At 34.7% G+C, this 15,149-nt stretch overlaps 1 protein-coding gene across 1 annotated transcript in view; it reads right to left on the bottom strand.

Moving 5' to 3' along the window:
- Nucleotides 1-15,149, bottom strand: part of LOC129753580 (transcription factor SPT20 homolog) — a 541,529-nt gene that overhangs the window by 62,208 nt on the left and 464,172 nt on the right. Inside the window, exon 3 of the mRNA XM_055749410.1 lies at nt 1,867-3,118. The gene's annotated coding sequence lies outside the window, so the exon portion shown is untranslated. The remainder of the gene's footprint in view (nt 1-1,866; nt 3,119-15,149) is intronic.

Below are 15,149 nucleotides of genomic sequence, written 5' to 3'. Positions count from 1 at the left end.
TGATTTTTTTTTTCAAAGAAGCAATTTTTTGCTAACTTCTACGCACATCTTTCCGAATATTTTACTATTTAAACTATTTTTTTGATAATTTTTTACGGAGCACGAAAAGAATGCGTGCGATGTCCAAAATTCATCGCCTAACTCTCCCTGCCACAAGTGAGGTGATTTGAGAGGTTTTACTCTCTGGAGCCACTTTCAGCTGAAAAAAAAACTGAATTTTCTTATCACATTTAACGACTATGAACACAGAAACACTTTATCAAAATTTTGGGAGAGAAAGCAGTTAAAGGAAACAGTTATTTATGTTCGAACAATTTGGCTGTAAATTGCAAATCTTAGCCCTGGATACATGGGAGCAACTAAGCAATATGTATAAATTCAGTCCAACTGCGAGTCTTTATTAACCTTTAGAATAAGCACCGGATTTGGCACTTGGGAATTATCTATGAAATATGATTGGACATAATTCTTGATCTTAAGTTGAAATTCAACATTATTTCCCTACAATTTTGTTACTGAGTGTAAAAGGTGTTGATGAAAATTGAAAAAAAACTATTGAAGAAAAAACCTAAAAGTACCTACCTATTTAATACTTTTAATATTTCAAAGGCCAAAAATCTAACAATTAAGTTTCAAGTTTCAAGTTATTAATACACAACTTGGAATTCAGTTTAGGATATTGGATTCAGCTTTCATAATTGAAATTTAGATTTTCTGGGGATTACGATTTAAAATTCTTAGTTTCAGATTTCGAACCGAATTTCAGATTCGAATTTCAGATCTCAGAATTCAGATTCAAATTCATGACTCAGATATCAGATTTTCGATTTAGATTCAGATTCCAGATTTGAACTTTCAGATTATGGATTCAGTTTTTAGAATAAGATTCAAAATTTCAGATTCCGATTCAAGATTTAAGTTTCAGAGTTCTGATTTTAAATTTCAGTTTTAAATTTCTTATTGAAACATGAAATTCGGATTTCGAATTGCAGAAAAAAATCAGATACCAGTTTACAAATTATAGTAAGTTCAAGTTCTAGATTACAGATTATGAAATATAATTTTGGATTCAGAATTGTGAACTCAGATTTAAATTCAAGATTAAGATCTTTACACTTTATTAAATTTTCAGATTCAAATTGAAGAATTCATATTTCAAATAGATTCAGAATGAGGTTTGCCGATGCAGCAGTAAAATTATAGATTCAGATTTGAGGCTCCTTACTCATAATTAAGATTTTAGCCTAAGATTTCCGATTTCACAATTCAAATTGCAGATGCCAAAAGACAAATTTCAGGTTAAATTTCAGATTGACAGCATATTTGAATTCAAATATTTATTTTTATAGTAAACTCAGAAATTGAAATTTGAAAAAAATTTCATCAAAAATATTCTTTTTGAAATTTTTGAAATCAATTAAAAATAATTGTACTGAATTTTTTGAGTTTGACTAGAAGTGACGAACTTTTAATCCTAACTTGTGAGTTATTAAATCCTTCTTTTTATCTTCTTCGTAATACCAATTTCATTTTCAATTTCATTTTTAATTCCACTTCATTTCATTCCATTTGTTTATTCAAAACACATGTAACTTAAGATCCAAATCTCTGAAAATGTTACACTTAAAAATTCAGTTAGATTGTAGTCGTTCGTTCGATTTTCGTACTAGATTTAATATTATTTTTTAAGACTATCTAACCTTATCCAAACTTTTCCCGAAATTTGTTGAAAAAGAGAGTTGAATAATTATAACAAGTTATAAGTTCATAATTAAACACCTACCTTCCTAAATCTTAGCATAAAATTAAGATATTTACAACAGAACAGCAGTTTTTAGGGAAAAAAAAAACAAATATTGAACTTACCTTTCAATGGAACTGTCCCTGGCTGTGTTGACTTGTCCCCAGCATCAAACTCAGAAACGTTTGTTGTATTTACTGGGTTTTTACTTTCTGCTTCAATGATGCGCCTTTTTTTTGCTGTTAAACTGAATTCTGCTCTAACGAAATGAGTAAGAACTTGTTTGCTTTTTTTTCGTTTTTTCCCTCGTTGTGTACTTAGCGCCTTACTTAGATTCGCCAGTTAAAAAGCGGACGTTGAGTAAATGATCCTTTTTCAGCAACTAAATCATACAGACGACGATTGCTCAATTAAATGCTATCACTGGAACGAAATGTTGGTTGCAACGCGGCAGCTGTCGGAACGAAACGGCGGAACGGAACGGAAGCTTGAAAATGTTGCCGGCCAACGGCCTACGAGTTTGCTTTTGCTTTAGGTTTTTTCCCGTGGCTCCGCTTTTCTATGTTGCTGGTGCCTATATTCGGGCGCAATTCCAGCAGCTTGTTATTTTTTCGTTATCTTTTTCGAGGATCCTCCTCTTGTCTCCGGTGGAGTGTCTGCAGCTAAACTTGGCGTGCTGGTGATTTCGATTCATTCGGACCAGCACCGGGACCTAGGCCAGTGGCTTCCATCGTATTTCGTAGTGCTGAATGGAGTAGATCTGGTTCAGCTGTCGCAGTTCCCAGCAAATGTTGCCGTCCATTGAATTCCAACAATGGCCACCGCCACTCGAAGATTCCGTCATCATCAACATCATCGTCGGCCTCGTCCCAGCAGCTATTATCGTCGTCGTTATTGTAGGCGGCCTGCCAAACTTACAAGCGTTCCAGCTTTTTTATGCATCAGCCATCATAATTTTGCGGTCATAAACGAATTGCCTACCTTGCAGGCGTCGTTGCTGATGCTAACGCTGATGTCACTGGCATAATTTAAATATGCAAATTATAAAATCCAATTCCCAACTTATTGTTTAGCGCTGCAGCAGCTTTTCAATTCGTTGAGTCTGGTTCTGACTAACTTTAAAACCTTCAAGCTCCAACTAGTCCAAAATTGCGGAATTGAAAACCGAAAAACTAAGAATTTGTGCGGAGTGGGGTAAGTTTGGTGAGGATTTTCTGTGGGTGCGCAAAAATTATCGTTGCTCAGCTAATTATGTGCCACTTTTCGCGTTTCGTAAGCGATAGTTGTTGGAATTGCTACTAGTGACAGACAGACTTTTGCAGATGGCTTTTTCTCGTTTGTCTACTGGTTTTTTTGGTGAATTTGTAAAGTTTGGTTCTGCAAAAAGAATGGAAAATAAACGAAAATTAAAATTAAATAAGTGAGACTTGTTTCTTTAAAAAGGTTGATATTAGGAATTTTGTAAACGCACAAAAATTTATTTACATGTTTTTTTTTCTTTTTTTGTTGGGTGTTATTTAAAGTGACCTTGGAAAAGTTTAAGCTCAAGTTAATTCGTGAAAAGCAGATAAGAAGGTAATTATCGTTATGATAGATAACTTTTTGATAAGTCAATATCAGACGATTAGGGATCGGATTTAATCATTTAAATTTAACTATTGAAAAGATAATTTTTTTGACATAAAATAATATGATGTAGTGGACATTTTTTATACTTTCTCGCCTTAAAAATATTTGTAATTTTCAACCCTCATCAGTCCCAGCAATTTTTATTCGCTACAGTCACTGGAGTGTGTCACAAGTTAAAATCTGATCATTTTGATTTTTTGGGTTGCGGAACCGGCCAGATTGGCATGACTGTCAAAATCATGACATATTTTTGAATTTTTCCATGACAGTCACGCAATCTAAAACCCAAAAAAGTCATTTCGACAGTCAGAGGATCAACAGAATTTTCGACTGTCACATGTCAAAAATGTTATCAAGATGGATAATTCGATGACATTCTTCTTAACGACTGTCATTGCAAAACTGAATAACATTTTCTTCAGTCGTTTAACATTTTTTGGATGACCGTCAATGTCATTGAGATCTATTCGAATGTCATTAGAAAATGTTATGCGATTGTTACGATCCCGACTGTATTTTGGATGATATTCGCATCACTGCTCCTGACTAAAACCAATATATCTCTCTTGTTTCCCAACAGATTTTTTTAAAATGTGGTTTTAGACACCTTGTAACATACTCAAATATGCTTTTCAGACAGTTCTGTAGGAAGAACTGACTCAAGAGGAGGGGATTGGTAGGTTTGTTGACCTATTTTTTTCCTATGACATTTTTGCTCAAACAATGCATGAATAAAAAAAATAAAAATAATATTTTTAAATACTATTCGATTCATCATTTTTAAGTTATTTAACATAAATAGTTTTTCGTGATAAATAGAAACTTTTGAGAATACATCCTACAATCATATAATCCTATAAAGAATCCTTTTAGTAACAAAATAGTTTAATCTATGGTTGAAGTCGTAATATTTGCATCAAAATCTGGTGAACTTGCCAGAAGTTCTCCCACACGTAACTGGGCTGAGTAAATCCGAGCTATTTTATTTAAAACCTGGCAAAATTCGGTCATACGTTCTCCAAATCTTCAAAACAAAATTTGGGCAATATCCGGAATAATTTTATAAAATTCCAGGAAAATTTAAATCATTATTTTTTTATTGAATAAAATTGACAGATTTTGAATTGTATTTCAGGCTCCCAAAAAATTGTTTATAATTATAATTTTTGGGCAAGAAAATGTTGAAATTATAATGATGCAACTTAAATTTTTCGTTTTGATTTTCAAAAAAAAAATTAAGGAATCCGAACAAAACCAGGATATTTTCCAACAAAACTTGGGATATATTTATTTTATTTATCATTCGGGCAAGTACGGGAATCTGGCCAGGGAATTTTTGTTAAGAAAGCCTACAATTTCGAAATAAAGAAATTCCTCACATAAATCCAATTTTCAAAAGTAAAAGAAAATTGGTTCTTGAAAAAACTGCAATATTTCTAAAATTAAACAATTTGCCAAAACATATGGTATTTCCTATTGACTTTTTGAGACTAAAAAATATCATTTATAAGGATCTTTCTAAAGAAACAAAATTTGTTACCTACTCACTGTTCTATGATTCAATCAAAACAAAATGACGTTTAAGCGTCTTTTTTTTGTTTTTTTTTCCTGTTTACCAGCCCTGGCCCAGGGTTGGAAAACAGAAAAAAAAACTAAAAATTAAATCGTCCAAATGTCAAATTGGTCTGATTAAATTACTGACCAGTGAGTGGGTAACAAATTTCGTTTCTTAAAAATGATCATTTTGATAACTCTCTTCAAGTCTTTAAGATAGTTTTTCATAGAACAACTTTGTAAATTTCCTGAAACTGAGCATGCCTTATACATTAAACAATAGTTTTATTGATTTTGTTTGGTTCCGGCATGATTTTTTTTCCTTAATCGATTACAATTCTTTTTATAAACTGCTCAGTTTTTTGTTAAAATGTAAAAAAATGCTGCAGAGATGCTGCAGAGATGCTGCAATGAATTTCTATTTGCCTCACCTAGGTTTTTGCGACTAATTTAATACACGATTAACGAAATCTACCGAACGATGCTTTAATTTAACGACTACACCTTTGAACTCTGAGTTGAATGTGAAAAATGATTTTCCAATCATTATCTAGTTGTAAAATGTCAACCACACTTTACAAAATCGTATTAGAAATAACTGCTAAAATCGTTAATGCGTTAATGCGAATCGCATTTCCTACCAAATAAGTTATCGATCGTAAAAATCGCTACTTAAAGTCGGTATAAATCGGATACGATAAAAGTCCGCCATGTTGGCGAATTTTTCTTCTCTCGCGCGGGATTCAAGTGAGAAAACAACCTGGTTGTTCTCCCTGCAATAAGCAGTGCAACCAAATTGCTTAAAATTAGCAACGGTTTGCATGCATTGGGAATAAAACTTGCACAGTCTCGCATACTTTCAAGATGTACGATTAAGGTGTTGAATATCGTCCAATTTGTATAATTCTTACCGCTTAAGTTAGAAGTTAAAAGTTTGTATGTATATATAACGAATAACAAAGTTTGTTGCGAATTATACCTACAAAAATGTTTGCTGGGATGCTTATCAAAATAAATTCATCGTAAGTTTAGCATTTCGTGAAAATTTATTCTTTTACATAAATATGAGGATACGCTCAGCACACAAGCGATGGTTTATAATTCTAATCTATATTCGCCTTCCTTCAAACTATCCTCGTAACCCATTTGATCATCAGTTTTATAAGAAGCTGTTTTCTCAACACACTTTCCAATTTCAAGTGGTCCAATGATTTAAATTTAAAACAATTTATTCAGTCAGTCAGCTTTGTCAAATCTTTCAATGGTTCGTTCATATCTCAAGCTGTTTAGTCTATCCTGCTTGGTTTCCAGATTCATTTTAATTTCTTCGTTAAATAAGAGAACGCAGTTTTCGAAACTGTCTTTTAAAATATTGGATTTTTTTTTTTAATCCTTAGCTTCCTTTTCTACTCGCTATCAAATTTGATCAATTTTCTTCAGCTGACCTCTCGACACGCTGTATGTTTCATTCTTAGTATATGCTTTTTCTATTGTGCTTGATTTTCAATTTGATAGGATTTTTAAGCTGTCGACTCGCTTTAAAGTTCAAACTTATATCGAACTGTCATCTCAACCAGCTGTCCTCTCGACTCACTTTCTTCAAGTTTCAAACTGTACTCTCGACTTGCTTTAAGGTTCAATCTTATCTCAAGTTGTCCTCTCAACTCGCTTGGTTTTCTTTTTGATAAGATGATTGAGCTGTCCTCTCGGTTCGGTTTTTTTGAAGTTCCAAGCAGTCCTTTCGACTCGCTTTAAGGTTCAATCTTAAATATCTCATGCTGTCCTCTCAAATTGCTTTTCATTCAACTGCTCTCTCGACCCGGTTTTCCATGTTTCAAGCTGTCCTCTCGATTCGCGTCGGAGTCCGAACTCATGGCAAGCTGTCCTCTCAACTCGCTTGATTTTCAATTCGATAAGAAATTAAAGTTGTCCTCTCGATCCGCTTTCAGTTTCAATCTTATCTCAAGCTGTCGTTTCAATTCACTTGATTTTCAATTTGATAAGATTACTAAGCTGTCCTCTTGACTCGATTTTTCAAGTACCAAGCTGTTCTCTCGACTCGCTTTAAGGTTCAATCTTATCTCAAGCTGTCCTCTCAACTCGCTTAATTATCAATTGAATAAGATAATTAAGCTGTCCTCTCGACTCATTTTTTCAAGTTTCATGTTGTCCTTTCGACTCGCTTCAAGGTCAAAATCTTATCTTAAGCTTTTTATTAACCTGCCCTCGCGACCCGCTTTTCTGCTGCTTTCTGCTGTCCTCTCAACGCACTTGATTTTCAATTCGATTAGAAATTAAAGCCTCTCGGCGCGAATTAAAGTTCAATTTCATCTTAAGCTGTCATCTCAACGTGCATGATTTTCAATTTGATAAAAAATTAAAGCTGACCTCTCGACTCGCTTTTTTCAAGTTCCAAGCTGTGCTAACGCCTCGCTTTAAAGTTTAATCTTATCTCAAGCCATCCTCTCAACTCGCTTTTTTTTAACCTGTCCTTTCGAACCGCTTTTTTATGTTTCAAGCTGTCCTCTCGACTTGCTTCGAAATTCTATCTTATCTCAAGATGTCCTCAAGACCCGGGTTCAATCATATCTCAATCTGTCCTGCCCACTTGCTTGATTTTCGATTTGATAAAATAATAAAGCTGTCCTCTCGACTCGCTTCTTTCAAGTTCCAAGCTGCCCTCTCGACTCACTTTAAGGTTCCATCTTATCTCAAGCTCTCCTCACAAGTCACTTGATTTTCAAATTGATATGATAATTAGGCTGCCCTCTCGACTCGCATTTTTTCAAGTTACAAGCAGTCATCTCGACTCGCTTTAAGGTTCAATCTTATCTCAAGCTGTCCTCTCAAGTCGCTTTTTATCAACCTGTCCTCTCGACCCAGTTTTCCAAGTTTTAAGCTGTCCTCTCAACACGCTTGATTTTCAATTCGATATAAAATTACAGCTGTCCTCTCGACCCGCTTAAGGTTGAATCTTATCTCAAGCTGTCTTCTCAACTAGCTTGGTTTTCAATTTGATTAGAAAAGTAAGCTGTCCTCTCGACTCGCTTTAAAGTCCAATCTTTTATCAAGCTGTTCTCTCAATTCGCTTGATTTTCAACTTGATAAGATAATTGAACTGTCCTCTCGATTCGCTTTTTTCAAGTTCCTTGATGTTCTCAGAACTCGCTTTATGGTTCATTCTTATCTTAAGCTGTCCTCTCAACTCATTTGATTTTTGAAGATAATTGAATTGTCCTCTCGACTCGCTTTTTTAATTTCCAAGCAGTCCTCTCGACTCGCTCTAAGTTTTAATCTTATCTTAGGCTGTCCTCTCAACCCGCTGGATTTTCAATTTGATAAGATAACTAAACTGTCCTCTCGACTCGCTTTTTTCAAGTTCCATGCTGTCCTCGCGACTCGCTTTGAGGTTCAATCTTATTTCACTCTCATGTCGCTTTTTAGTATCCTGTCCTCTCTACCCGCATTATTAAGTTTCAAGCTGTTCTCTCGACTCTTTTCGAAGTCCAATCTTATCGCAAGCTGTCCTCTCAACACTCTTGATTTTCAATTCTATAAGAATTTAAAGCTGTCCTCTCGGCCCACTTTAAGATTCAATTTTATCTGAAGCTCCTCGTTTTGTTTTCAATTTGATTAGATAATTAAGCTGTCCTCTCGACCCACTTTTTTCAAATTCCAAGCTGTCCTTCCGACTCGGTTTAAGGTTCAATTTTACCTTAAGCTGTCCTCTCAACTCGCTTTAAGGTTCAATCTTATCTCAAGCTGCCCTCTCAACGCGGCTGATTGTCAATTCAATAAAAATGTCATACTCATAGGTCTTAAGATAAGGTCGCCTGATTGCTCGGTTTTTATCCGGGTTTGCCCGTATATTTAATACAAAATTTGGGAACAGTCTGGACCGGCCCGGTTGCCCGGATTTTGTTTAAAAATTCCCAGATTCAGCAATGAAAATAAGAATCAACATCACATTATCCCGTAACATTCTAAATTCAATAAAACTTTCAAACAGAAACGTAATTCTGTACTCCTTCCAGGAGTTTAGGAGATTTAGTTTGCGATGCAACTCCTTTAGCACACAGAAGAAATAAAAAAAAATTTACTAGTACAGATCAGAGAGCAGACAAAACATAAAAATAAATTCGAATTAAGTTTCTACTTCCAAGATGCTGCTAGGGAGAAGAGCACGGATAAATTCGATTTGTTTTATGCAACTGGTAAACGTTCTGTGCTGTTGACACGAACAATTTGAATCAGTTTTGAATTTGTAATTCATTGAAATTCAATTGAAAAAAAGTTAGAATAAATAAAAATATGTATGTACCAAATACACGTTTTCTCTAAATTTGAAAAAAAAAGTCAACCACACGACACGTGTATGGAGACTTTGCAAAGGAGGATTCGAGTTTCTATCTGTAGTAAACCTGCACCATGGGAGCAAAATCCTTCGAAACGAGCTGGAAGGTAAAAAAAAACGAGTGTCAGCATCTAAGATTCCCTAGCTTAGGAAAATAAAACGAATAAAAAATGCCACCCGCTGGAAAGACAATTTTCCGGAAATCAGCAGAAAGATTTTGCTCCCCCATTTTCCAGCTCAAAGCTCGATTGACACTTTTTTGTCAGCCCTTTTTGTTTTTACGTTGTGTGTTTTGTTTTGATTGTGTTTTTTTTTTGTGGAAAGCCTGAAAAAACCAAGATGAGTGATTTGTTTTTTTTTTTAAATTAGTTGATTTGTTGGTTGGTTTTCTTTCGATGGGTCTTTTAACTTAGTTTTCGAAAGTTTATACAAAAATGCATATGTTGATTCATTTTCAATCATCGAAGTATACATAATCTGCTTTAAAATTTAATGATATACCGACGGTTAGACTAACAATATGTTTTTCTGTCTCAAATTTTTTACAGGTATGAAAAAGAGTGTATTAAAAAATCAATCATCTACAAGGTGAGTAATTGCACGAACTCCAACTTCAACCTTTTTTTTTTCGTAAATTTGATATTTCTTGAGTCCTTTTTATTTAAAAATATCATAAATTTCAGGGTTCTAATGAAAACAACAAGGCAACAAAAAATACATCTATTGTTAATCAATTCAAGTCATCTCTTCAAAAACTCGTAAACTTTCCGTTAAGTAGTTTCCTTGTCAAAAAAGGAAACAAAATCTCGTTCCAATTTCGAGCCAGGTATAAACTTTTGGCCAAGGTCATGGAAGACAAAAAGTTCACTCTTCCTTCGATATGAAGTCCATTTCCTGGCTCCAGTCCAAAATGGACGCAAAAGCTGTTGCAAAACTTTTGCTTACCTGTTCGATCCATTTTTTCTGTTCGTCTTCGATTCACCCTCTAAAAATGGTCAAAGATGCGGAATAAACTTGCTCGTATGTGCTCTGTTCTGCTCATATGTTTAGGGGGAAACTTCTCAGGAAAATTGTAAGAATCTTCGGAAACGGACGTTCCACAGGACTATGTCGCAGATAAATGTATAAATCGGTAAAGCGGAAATGAAACTCCTCCATTGTGCTACATTTTGCTCCTCCAATCGAGAGAAAGAGTTGTGCTTGTTGTGTCGACATGGAATTTCGTTTCTAGACCGGAAATTGAATGGGAAGTTTTTTTTTCTTGAAAATTCTTGCCGCAACCAGCTGCTCAAATGAAACTTTCTTCGTTTAAAACCGAAATCCTTTTCAAGAAACAAAAAAAAACCTACTTTCGACTTCAGTCGAAATCGATCAAAATGGGCCTGTTTTATTGGAAAGGATGGAAATTTCTTGAAAACAACTAAAAAAAAACGCTTGTCCAACATCATCGTTTTGTCTATTCCGGCTTCCGGTACCATCAAAAAGTTGTGTTGGTGTTGTTTTTTCCCTCACAGCAACGTTCGCATCAATCTGAATTGGGTTGAAAATTTTTGTCCAACCATGCATAGAAGCAATAGCAAAAAAACGATTGGACCCCATCAAAAAAAAAAACGCCAGCGACTCGACGACATCATTTTGCCTCATATCTTCCGGCGTCCGTCACAAACATCACTTAGCTGATCCTTCCGAACAACCCTCTGCGTCCCACCCTTTTTTTTTGCGTTCCTAAAAAAGTTGGTGAAACTTTCGCCCATGTATATGCGTTGCGTGGGTAGCCATGTTAGAGAATTCCGGATTTTCCGGCTGCATCACTCCGAAGCATCCAAGTACGAGAGAGAAGCCGCCCTATCTGGCAGCAGCGAAATTGGGCCAAATTGAATTGCATGTCATACATCACTCGGCCGGCCCGGAAAGTGTTTTCGGCCCTATCGGTTTGGTGCGGATCCCTTCTTCCCCCCCAAACTTATGTATATGGCGATGCGAGTCCCGAATGGAGGTCGGTACAGAATTGTGTGGTTGATTGGAAAATTCGTGCAAAATTTAAGAGGTCTTTTTTTAAACCATCATTTGAATAGAATTTGTTTATTCAAATTTTATTAGATCAATAGCATTTTCTTCCCATGAAGTTTTGAAACCACATTCACTATTTAACGCTGAAAAATTAGAAAAATAACATCAAGTTTTACTTAACGCCAGAGGTAATTTGAGAGAACAAATTCTGACATCATACCAGGCTTCTTCGAATCTCTTGATTTTGGCTCTGTTTTTATCATCTCCTTGTTAAACGCCTGGGAGAAATATGCTGAAGCCTGCTTCAAACACACACAAACCCTGAAAATATCAATTCTGATTAATAATTTCACATTTTTATAAGTCTTTCATAGATTTGTGTTTGAAAAAAAAACGTTACCTACAGATAGAATATTTAGATTTGATTTCAAAGTAATTCTGAACACAAAATTAATAAGTAATTAATTAGTTTAGGGGAGATAAGGACGTAATGGCCAACTTAAGAAGGAAGTCATAGACCAATAACCATAGAAAACAGCTTTAATGTTCAGCTATCGTGTTCAGACAATAAAAAAGTCTATTTCTATAAGGCTTTTTTGGCTTGTGATATAGCTTAGTTGGCAAGTCTGTTGTCTCCTGAGCCGATGTCCGCGAGTTCGAGCCCAAGAGTAAACATCGAACACAGTTGTACCGGATAAGTTTTTCAATAACGATCCGCCAACTGCAACATTGATAAAGTCACGAATTCCATAAAGATGGTAAAACGACTATAATCGAAACAAAAAAAAATTAGGCTTAAACTTGAAAAAGTAAATAAAAACGTTTAAAAATGACTTGTTTCATCATTCATGCAAACAATTCACATACACTCATACATTATGTTTCTGGTGCTATGTTTGGCGCATGATGCAACTATTCGTATAATGCAACAATCAAAGTAATCGATCATGAATGGTAAATGAAAATAAATCACCTTGACCTGGAATCGAACTTGAATCTTCTGATTGCCTCTCCGACACCTTACCAATAGGCTTAATCGTCAGATGTAAACTAGTCAAGCTGTGGCTCTATAATTCAGTTGACTTCATCGAGTTGAATTCACTGCTAGATTCTATGAAATGCTTATCGTTCCCCGATGAATTGTGCTCTATAAGCCGAGTCAACAAGTTAAAGTAAATACGCGTTTTAAAATTGATTATAGTGAAAAATCAAAAATTTAACGATGGTGCAAACTGAGGAGCAACGTGTACATTATTTTGTAGTGCGTATCTTTTAAATTAAGATGATTTAACGATCATAAGAGCTTATTTTCCGGTGCTCAAAAATTGTAATATTTTCGTCACTTGAGAACCTTGTTGTTTGTTTTTTTTTTAATTTTTGTTATATAGATAAGCAGTATTTTTTTTTGCTGAAAAATTATTACTATAGGAACTACAAAACTGTCCGCATGAAAGTTTTTTTTGAGAATATCCGTACTTTCGTGGAGAAAAGGATTGCTTACTATGCCCCGGGTGCATTATCTCCCCTATTTTATGTTTATACTAAACCTTATCTGCATTTGAAGCTTTATCAAATACTTTCTTTAGTGCTGTAGAACAGGGGTGAGCAACATGTGGCCCGCGGGCCGCATGTGACCCGCGAGACCCTTTTGTGCGGCCCGCGAAGCTTTTTCAAATTTTTATGCCATAACTTTTTTCTACAATGGATAGTTAGGAAATTTTCAAGTTATTAACTTTTTTCTGGCATTTTAAGCGTTTATAATGTTCTGTTCAAAGCATAAATGCTATATTGTTTATTGGCATAACGTAATTTTTTTTTACTCAACATACTTTTTCCTTATTATTTATCTCCTTCCACTTTGAGAGCAAAATCCATTAAAGTGAATCGGAAGAACAGCCAAAAATCGGAACCTACACATGATCAAAGGAGTTTCGAAGCCCTTTTAGAAAAGTTACTATTTTCATTTCAAGCAAAAATAAAGTTGAATGATTAAAAATATGCTCAGCAGATAATTTTTTTTTAAATTATTCTATCCAATTCGTCAAAAAGGCTTGTTTTGTTAGCATTCAAATGCTGGCTAAAATTAAACCAAAAACTTGAGATATATTTTTTATTTCTGAATATTGACGAAAATTACGAAAATTAAATAATAAAGTCTGGGTGAACGATTTTAGATTTTTTATCAAGATGAATCAGCCGGCATCAAAGTTATCCACAAAAATTTTTAGTTCATGATAAAACCAAGGTTATTAGATCACAAGGTTCTCTGACTTAGTCAGTAAGTAGGCGAGGAAAGCGCGGTGAGTTTCAGTGAGTTTGTTTGTAAACATCGGAAAATTTGTTCAAGCTGAGGGCTTTGTTGGTAAACAAACTCCACGTACTCCATAGTAGCCAAATCAAAATGGCTGAATCGGGAGTTTCTCATATCGTTACACCTCTTATATATACACACCTTGGATAAAACAATAGATATCTGAAACTCTGTGATTCCACCCAAAATATCTTAGACGATTATCTGTGTTGCTTTTTTCAGAAATTTGATAAAAGATTTATCACAAACATCGATAAATTGCGTTTGTTCACTTATAATTCGCACTATCGCACAATACTATCTCAATGATATCTAAATAAGATTTAAAATAATAAAAATGTGAATGAGAATTCTTAAATAGAATGTAGTTTTGAAAATAGTTACTTAAAAATATGTGAAATTGAACATTTTTTCTGTAATTTCGACAACATTACTCAACATCCAATACAGAACTTGGCTTAATGTTTGTCAGGGGAACAAGAAACAGGTCTTTTATTGTTTGTAGGAGAAAAAATCTAGACTTTGAGAAAAACTTTTAATTGTGGAAAAAATCACACTCCTGGTTATCACTGTGGTAAGCTCCAGAAGATTTTTAAATGGAAGTGATGACGCCGTGTTGCATTACTGTTTTTGAGCACGTGATTTCGTTTCATCTTTCCTTATGTTCTCGCCAAAATTTGTAGCTATGAAAAATGATGTGAAACTCTGATAATCATCACAAAAAAATTATTTTAACTGCGGCCCGCCGGCGAGATTTCAAATTTAAATTGGCCCGTTGGTTCAAAAGGTTGCTCACCCCTGCTGTAGAATGTATTTTTTTTCTTTTTTTTATTGTGTAAACCAGGCATGTCAAACTCGTTTAGGTTTGCGGGCCGCATTAAAAATTTTCTATGACGTAGAGGGCCGCAGCCAAAATCAGTTAAATCAGTACATTCAGCTTTAGTTTTTTTGCAGTAATATTTTACATAAATACCAGTGGTGTTTTTTTTGGAACAATTTAAGACGGGGCTACGCGGGCCGCATTGATCGAACCCCAGTTTGACATGCCTGGTGTAAACGCTGTCATTTTTGGGTACACCATAAATTCCTATGCGAATAATAAGTTTAAAAATTTTTTATTTGCTTTCAACGTGATATTTTAAACTAAGAATCACCTCCGCCTAGTCCGATTTTTGGTTTTTAGGGTAAGTTTTTTTTAAATATATTTTTAAAAGAGTTATTCACAGAAGTTTTATGGGGCTTCTTATTATAAACTTTACCAAGATTTGAAGTTATCTTTTATCTTTATTTATTTTTTTTTATGATTCTGTTCAACGATTTTACACGATTCCAAGGTCGGATTAAGGGGAGTTCGGCAATAGGAGGCAATTGCCCCTGGTCCCTGGCTCAGGGGACCTCTTGAGAGGACAATTTTATACATAACTTTAATCATACTGCTTACAGTTCTAGAAATATAGGAAAAAATTGAAAACCAGGGTGTGTCCGATAAAGTCAGAGAATCTGGGATGCCCACAAGAATAATTCATTACTTTCTTGAATAATTTCTTTAT

Source organism: Uranotaenia lowii, chromosome 3, assembly GCF_029784155.1.
Source record: "Uranotaenia lowii strain MFRU-FL chromosome 3, ASM2978415v1, whole genome shotgun sequence".
NCBI classification, from domain to species: domain Eukaryota; kingdom Metazoa; phylum Arthropoda; class Insecta; order Diptera; family Culicidae; genus Uranotaenia; species Uranotaenia lowii.
The sequence above is the reverse complement of the archived record's forward strand: the minus strand, read 5'-3'. Positions and strand labels throughout refer to the sequence as shown.